Raw genomic sequence first — 8,898 nt, forward strand, 5'->3', positions numbered from 1 at the left:
TAATAAACATACAAACAATTTTTTGTTATAAAAAATTAAATTAAAGAGAGGGAGGATGAGAAAGAAAGAGAGAGAGAGAGGGGATGAGAGAGGGGTAAGAGAGGGAGGATGAGAGAGAGAGAGGAAAAAGTGCGGGAAAAGCACGTGTAGGCCGCGTGATCACCTTGTGCTCACCAAAAAAACGGGAAATACACGTTTTCCAGCTAACTAGGCCACGTGAGGAGGACCAGCTTACACCTAAAGAGCCCTATTAGGTTCCCAAAAGGGGAACTTGAAACCGTCACTACTAATTTTATTAAGTCCTGCCGCTTTCCCATGAGAAAAGGGGGAATTGAAACCTTCTCCCCCTTTTCCATCATTATTCCATCAAGTTAAATCATGGAATTAAAGTGGTGGTGTGGTGGGTTAAAGGGGAAGGGGTGGTATTTTATAACTCAATTACCACTAAATTCCTGTGCTAGGCGTGGGGTTATCATAGTAATCCCGTGTACTCCATCAGGCCCTTTTTTTAACATGAGATCGTCAGAATAATACAAAGGAAACACAAACAGCTCATTTTACCATGGTGGCAGCCCAGCTTACACTCAGTCCCCTGTAGTGCCAGCAAGACCCTTTAATATAACATTATCCTATTGGTTAACTGTCTATATAAATAAATTTGTATTCATATACAATACAGCAGAGTACACAGAATTTGCATACGTTATTAGAAATAATTTTTACATATATGAACATTGTGTTATTATAGGAGCTCCTCTACCATCTGTGCACCCCAAGCGCACAAGGCGACAGGCCGCAGAGGAGGAGGAGGAGGAGGATGAAGAGGAGGAGCAGGAGGAGGATGCACAGGAGGAGAGGGATGAGGAGCAGCCAGGGCCCTCCCAGTGTTCACCACCCCCAGCTCCTGTTGAGGAGCAAGAGGAGGAGCTGCACCCCCCCCCAAAATCCTGGTGAATCGGGTGATGGAGAAGAGGAGCAGGAGGATGAGACGGTTCCTGTGAGCCTCAGTCAGGAGGGTAAATATGTGCACAAAGATTAATAACATTTCAACAATAAGATGTAGATATAAAAATGGACAGCATTTAAAGCGCACCCGTCAGATTTCAGAAGAATAATATGGTATTTATTAGGGTTGTCCCGATACCGATACTAGTATCGGTATCGGGACCGATTCCGAGTTTTTTCTGCGGTAGTCAGACGCCGATACCCCGCCCCGATACACAAATAGAATACTTAACCCCCCCCCACGCCGCGCCGCCGCCGCCGACCATCCGCCGACCGCTGCCACCGGAGCCGCAATTCGCCGCTGCGATCCGCCGCCGTTACGCCGCTGACTGTGTAATACGGGCGGGAACATTACAGCTTTGAATAGCTGTAATGATTTGCGCCACGCATAGACACTCCCCCTTGCTCGGGTGAACTGTCCAATCCCGAGCGAGGGGGAGTGTCTATACACTCAGCGTGGCGCCAATCATTACAAAGCTATTCAAAGCTGTAATGTTCCTGGCCGGCCGTAGTACTTTACACAGTTGGCGGTAGCAGGTAAGCGGGCCATGGCTGCATATGGGGGAGACACACATGGCTGCATATGGGGGGGACACATGGCTGGATGGGGGGGACACATGGCTGGATGAGGGGAGACACACGGCTGGATGGGGGGAGACACACATGGCTGCATATGGGGGGGACACATGGCTGGATGGGGGGAGACACACATGGCTGGATGGGGGGAGACACACATGGCTGGATGGGGGGAGACACACATGGCTGGATGGGGGGAGACACACATGGCTGGATGGGGGGGAGACACACATGGCTGGATGGGGGGGAGACACACATGGCTGGATGGGGGGGAGACATGGCTGGATGGGGGGGAGACATGGCTGCATGGGGGGTGACAATGGCTGCATGGGGGGATACATTGCTGGATGGGGGGTGACAATGGCTGGATGGGGGGATACATTGCTGCATGGGGGGTGACAATGGCTGCATGGGGGGTGACAATGGCTGCATGGGGGGTGACAATGGCTGCATGGGGGGTGACAATGGCTGGATGGGAGAATACATTGCTGCATGGGGGGTGACAATGGCTGCATGGGGGGTGACAATGGCTGCATGGGGGGTGACAATGGCTGGATGGGGGGAGACAATGGCTGCATGGGGGGAGACAATGGCTGCATGGGGGGTGACAATGGCTGCATCGGGGGTGACAATGGCTGGATGGGGGGAGACAATGGCTGGATGGGGGGTGACAATGGCTGGATGGGGGGAGACAATGGCTGGATGGGGGGATACATTGCTGGATGGGGGGTGACAATGGCTGGATGGGGGGATACATTGCTGCATGGGGGGAGACAATGGCTGGATGGGGGGATACATTGCTGCATGGGGGGAGACAATGGCTGGATGGGGGGGAGACAATGGCTGGATGGGGGGGAGACAATGGCTGGATGGGGGGGAGACAATGGCTGGATGGGGGGGAGACAATGGCTGGATGGGGGGAGACAATGACTGGATGGGGGGATACATGGCTGCATCTGTGGGGGGACATCGCTGCATTTGGGGACACATTTTAAAAAAAGTATCGGTATTCGGTATCGGCGACTACTTGAAAAAAGTATCGGTACTCGTACTCAGTCCTAAAAAAGTGGTATCGGGACAACCCTAGTATTTATGATAGAAGTATATGTGCTAGACACATAATTGTATTGACATGATAATGATTGTTTAATAAGCAACATAAATATTTAATATATACGGTCTTTGAAATCCTAATTTTTTTTTCTTATATCCTAACAGTTTTAAAAAAGATGGAGGAAAAACAAAGTCTGATCCAGAGGACCAATGATAAAATCCGCTCAAATCGCCGGAAAATGCGGATCCTAGACCTCCAAAACCAACAGCTGGAGCAACAGCAGAGGAAGAATTTTGACGCGATGGCTGAGCTTCAGAAGCTCATGCATAATTACATTTATTTATTTTTTTTTAATAAAAAATGTTATTCTTTTAAAATGTTTCCTTTCTTATTGAGATTGTTAGGTTTTTCAACACATCTAACTTCACATCTAACACATCAACATCAACACATCTAACTTCATAATAACCAAAAACATTTTATGCTATTATTTTATTTAACACAAACCTAAGACAAACTTAAATACACGGACACAGACACTACTAACACAAACTAAACTGTTAAAAAATTAATATAACAAAAGCTACAATATATATATAGATATAGAGAGAGAGAGCGAGAAAGAGAGAGAGTGCAGATTTGCTCTTGCAGACAGGATAATGGTTGCAGTATAAAGGCCGCAAACCAGGGTTTAACATAAAGTTCAGTGTTTTAGTCACACTTGCTGTTACGATACGGTCTGGTAGCTTGTAGCGGAGGCTATTGGTGGATCCGCTGTGCCAGAGAGGTCATGAAGCATTACTCAGCATGAAGGCAGCAGCAGTAGTATTAAAATATAATGTCATTATCACACAGGCAACATTTACAAGCAGTAGTGGTAATAGTACTAGATAGCATCTAAACACTTGGGCAAGACTTGACAGCAGCAGTAGTGGTGGTAATAGTAGTATATAGTGGCAAATAACTCGTGACATAGGTGTCGTGACTGAGCAGCAGCAGTAGTAGTAATAGTAGACAATATAGTGTCAAATCACTCGGGCAAGAGGTGCCATGATGAACAGCAGCAGCAGCAGTGGTAATAGTAGTATATAGTGGCAAATAACTCGTGACATAGGTGTCGTGACTGAGCAGCAGCAGTAATAGTAGACAATATAGTGTCAAATCACTCGGGAAAGAGGTGCCATGATGAACAGCAGCAGTGGTAATAGTAGTATATAGTGGCAAATAACTTGTGACATAGGTGTCGTGACTGAGCAACAGCAGTAGTAGTAATAGTAGACAATATAGTGTCAAATCACTCGGGAAAGAGGTGCCATGATGAACAGCAGCAGCAGCAGTGGTAATAGTAGTATATAGTGGCAAACAACTCGTGACATAGGTGTCGTGACTGAGCAACAGCAGTAGTAGTAGACAATATAGTGTCAAATCACTCGGGCAAGAGGTGCCATGATGAACAGCAGCAGCAGTGGTAATAGTAGTATATAGTGGCAAATAACTTGTGACATAGGTGTCGTGACTGAGCAGCAGCAGTAGTAGTAGACAATATAGTGGCAAATAACTCGTGACATAGGTGTCGTGACTGAGCAACAGCAGTAGTAGTAATAGTAGACAATATAGTGTCAAATCACTCGGGAAAGAGGTGCCATGATGAACAGCAGCAGCAGCAGTGGTAATAGTAGTATATAGTGGCAAATAACTTGTGACATAGGTGTCGTGACTGAGCAGCAGCAGTAGTAGTAATAGTAGACATTATAGTGTCAAATCACTCGGGCAAAAGGTGCCATGATGAACAGCAGCAGTGGTAATAGTAGTATATAGTGGCAAATAACTCGTGACATAGGTGTCGTGACTGAGCAGCAGCAGTAGTAGTAATAGTAGACATTATAGTGTCAAATCACTCGGGCAAGAGGTGCCATGATGAACAGCAGCAGCAGCAGTGGTAATAGTAGTATATAGTGGCAAATAACTCGTGACATAGGTGTCGTGACTGAGCAACAGCAGTAGTAGTAATAGTAGACAATATAGTGTCAAATCACTCGGGCAAGAGGTACCATGAACAGCAGCAGTGGTAAGAGTAATAAAAATGGCAAATAGCTCGGGCAAGAGGGGCCATCAGCAGCAGCAGCAGCGGTAAGAGTAATAAAAATGGCAAATAGCTCGGGCAAGAGGTGCCATCAGCAGTAGCAGTAGTAATAGAAAGTGGCAAATCTCTCGGACAAAAGGTGACAGCAGCAGTATGAGTAATATATCGGTACATAATCACTCAGCCTTTTGGCATTAGCAGTAGGAGCCCATATGGTGGCAAAATTACAAAAGCTTGAAGTTGCAGTAGCATGGTGATTAAATTTGAAAAGCAGAATGACACAGGCCTTAAGTAGCTGTAGCCTGACTATACCATAGTGCCTCATAATTTAAAAGTTTGAATAACGTTATTTCTATGCTATACGTGACTTTTTAAATTCATGATGAGCAATTACTTTTCAAAATAATGTGGCAGCAGCATCAGGACTCCTTATAGTGGCTTAATGACACAGCATGGAAATATTTATGCCCTTAACACTACCTGCCCACTATGAGTTTCAAAGGTATAAATACATCAGGGAATGAATGACAAGGGACCCTTCAGCGCCCTGAACCGACGGCGGGTGCCAGAAAGTCACCGCCGATCCAGGACTCATTCATCTTGATGAATGTGAGTCTGTCCACGGAGTCTGTGGACAGACAGGTCCTCTTGTCCGTGACCACCCCACCTGCCGCGCTGAATGTCCGCTCAGATAGTACGCTGGAGGGGGGGCAAGACAATAACTCCAGCGCATACTGAGCGAGCTCGCGGCAGGTGTCCAATCTGGCAACCCAGTACTCCATGGGGTCGTCGGTGCTCATACTGTCAGAAGCACCGACGGACCCCATGTAGTCTGCCACCATGTGGGCCAGCCGCTGGTGGCGACTGCTGCTGCTGCTGCTAGTACTGGGTCGCTCAGATTGGAAGAACATCCTCATCTCACCCATTAGGTCCTCTGCTCGGCTGCTGCTGCTGCTGGGTGCAGCCACCTGCTGGGTGAGATGAGGGACGACAACTGGAGGCCGGGGAGTTGCCTGCTCCAACCGGCTGACTATGCGTGCCTGCAGTTCCTCCATCCGGTGCTGCCTCCGGCTGGCTGGGAGGAACTGCTCCAGTTTCCCCTTGAATCTTGAAAGCGAAGGGCGGTGAAGGAATCAGGTATTCCTTCACCGCCCTTCGCTGCTCCCACAACCTCTCCAGCATGTGGAGGGTGGAGTTCCACCACGTCACACTGTCCACAATCAGCCTGTGAAGGGGCAGGCTGTTGTCCCGCTGCAACTTGGACAGGGACGCGGTAGCGGTTGGGGAGCGCCTGAAGTGGCTGGCAATCCTACGTACCCTTAGCACAATGTCACTCAACCCGGGATAGGTGCGCAGGAACGTCTGCACCACGAGGTTGAGGACATGTGCCAGACAGGGCACGTGGGTCAGATTGCCAGCCTGGAGGGGCGGAGAGTAGGTTGCTGCCGTTGTCAGACAACCATACCTGCCTGGAGCCTTCGGGGTGTCAGCCACTTCTGGACCTGAGCCTGAAGTGCGGTCAGTACTTCTTGTCCAGTGTGTCTCCGGTCCCCTAAACTAACAAGCTGGAGCACGGCCTGACAGCGCACGTGCCCCACACTTGAGTAGCTACGGGGGCGCTTGCTGGGAGGCTCAGCAGCTGCGGAGACAGTGGCTTGACGGAGACCAGCAGTTCTCCCCTGGACACCCCTGGGCGGCACCACAAAATCTGATGCCGCCGATCCCTCCCCGGCGCCTCGGAGGGAAACCCAATGGGCCGTGAAGCTGATGTACCGGCCCTGCCCATGCCTGCTGGTCCAGCCATCCATTGTGAGATGCACCCTGTCGCTGACAGCGTGATCCAGCGACAGGGTTACATTCTGCACAATGTGCTGGTGTAGGGCAGGGACACCAGTCCTGGCAAAGAAATGGCGGCTGGGGACACGCCATTGGGGTTGGGCCTGCTCCAACATCTGCCTGAAGGGGTTGCAGTCAACAATGTTGAAGGGAAGCAGATGTTGGGCAATAACCCTTGCCAGGAGCCCATTGAGGGAACGCACACGTCGGTCTCCAGGGGGGAAGGGAGTGGTGCATTCGAAGGCGTCGGAAAGCAGTGCAGGACACAGAAGAGGAGGGTGCTGTGGAAGTAGAGGTCTGGCTGCCGGTACCAGTACCTCTACTAGAGGGAGCGGGGAGGCATGACCTGCTGGGAACAGATGAAGCTGTGGCAGGGGCTGCTGTACCCTGCTCACTTGTGGTGGTGGCGCTGCTACCACCACCACGCTTCATCTGGTCATACTCCCGCCAGTGGTTGATTCTCAGGTGCTGGTTCAGAGCTGTGGTACCCACCCGAGCCAAGCACTTCCCTCTCTTCACCCTGGCACGACAGATCTGGCAGATGGCTACGGTATGGTTATCTGCTACCAGGGTGAAGTAGGCCCAGACAGGTGACTTCAGCGCCGCCCTCCTGTCAGATGGGGTGACGCTGACTTGCACCTGCTGGGACTCGGTGCGCACAGGTGGAGCTGCCTGCTGCTGCTGCTGACACCTCCTGCTGCCATCACCAGTGGAGACCCTGACGCTGGTCTCCCTGGTGACCTGGCGCACCGTTTCCCCAGGGTGCCTACCTTCCTCGTCGTCACTGCTGCTGTGAACCGACAAGGCAGGTGGCACCCATGTTGTGTCACCATCGTCTTCGCCCCCAGATATGTCAGACCCAGGACTGGAATGTGGTGATCTGAGGGAAACAGCTGACATGGAGCCGCTAGCCTGGCTCCGCTGTCCCCTCACCGACGCCTGGGTCTGACTAGGTGCGGTTGTTTCCTGCACAAAAACAGCAGCACCACTTGGAAGGGATGTCTCTGGGATACTGACAACAGGTACCCCATCCTCCTCCTCCATCATCCCTTCAAAAAGGTCCTGACCATCAGGACAGAACTGGATGTCTGCCTGATGCAGGGCCTCCCCCAAGATATCCCTCTCACTGTCGCTGTCAAACAGTAAGAGGCTGGACTCTTGGGGGCTGGGGGTGGGTACTAAAGGCACCGGTGTACTGGTGGTGCTACTGGGAGTCGGGACTGACGACTCAGTGGCACTGCTGTGCCCCATATACTCCACCACTACTGGAGCCTGAGAAGGCAATATCGGGCGGCTGCCCGAGGGAAAAATATCGCGGATGAGGCGGACTCCCCTTCCACCTGATCCTCTACCACTAGTAGGGGCGCGAGAGGTACCCCGTGCTGGCAGCGACCCAGCACTGGGAGTAACTCCCCTACCCCTGCTGCCACGGCCACGTATGCTGCTCATACTTGCTGATGTGGGGGGGGTAAACTTTATTGGGGGGGAATGTGAGAAAGGAGTGTTTGTTTTTTTAGCAAGACAGGCACGCAGACAAAGACAAAGACGCAGACAGCTACTAAACTACAATAAAACTACTACACCTAAAAGTGTTTGTTTTTTTTTTATTTATTTTTTTACACTGACTGACAAGGACAAAGACGAGGACTACAAATACTAAACTAATATGCACTAAACAAACACTAACTACTTACACAAAGTTATATGGCTAAACTAAAGCTATTTTTTTTTTTTTTTTACACAAAACACAGACACTAAACACACACTAAACTAAGCTACCTTAAAGAAATGTACACTTACACTATGTACACTTACACTAACTACACAGAAATCTATCTAACACTAAGCTACACTAACTTGGACATAACAACACAAATCTGAGCTTTTAAAAAAGCTGTTGGGTCTTTTGCTTTGAAAAAAGCAGTTTAGAAGCTGGAAAATCAGAACTCAAAGCACTATAGGAAGTACAATGCTGATGCTCTAAGCTCTAAGATCACACAGAAACACTCCACTCTCTCTAGCCACCTTGTGAATCTGCACTGAAATACTGCTGGGAGTGATCTTATACACTGGTCGTGCAGGCAGGTTCCTATTGGTTGCTATGGAGGTTGCTAACCTCTGACAACTGTGGTAGGAGAACTCTGATTGGCTCTGATGCAAAAGAAGGGCGGAGAAGGTTTTCGCGAATATTCGGAAATCGAATATTCGCGATTGCGAATAATCGGCAACATAAAAGGATCGCCTCAGCTACTCGGCCCAGGGTCTCTAATCATACCAGCAATGCTTTTAGACGTTGATGGAGATCACTAGGATGTGATCGGTTTTAAAAATAAAATTGAAAAAA

General features: G+C 49.6%; 1 long non-coding RNA gene across 1 annotated transcript; it reads left to right on the plus strand.

The window, feature by feature from the left end:
- The first annotated feature begins 976 nt into the window (after nucleotides 1-976).
- On the plus strand, nucleotides 977-2,908 carry LOC120935416. The gene is made up of 2 exons (XR_005748469.1): nucleotides 977-1,016; nucleotides 2,800-2,908. It is a non-coding gene; the product is annotated as an uncharacterized LOC120935416 (long non-coding RNA).
- The last annotated feature ends 5,990 nt before the right edge of the window (nucleotides 2,909-8,898 follow it).

The sequence above is a fragment of the Rana temporaria genome, chromosome 4, assembly GCF_905171775.1.
Source record: "Rana temporaria chromosome 4, aRanTem1.1, whole genome shotgun sequence".
Lineage (NCBI taxonomy): Eukaryota > Metazoa > Chordata > Amphibia > Anura > Ranidae > Rana > Rana temporaria.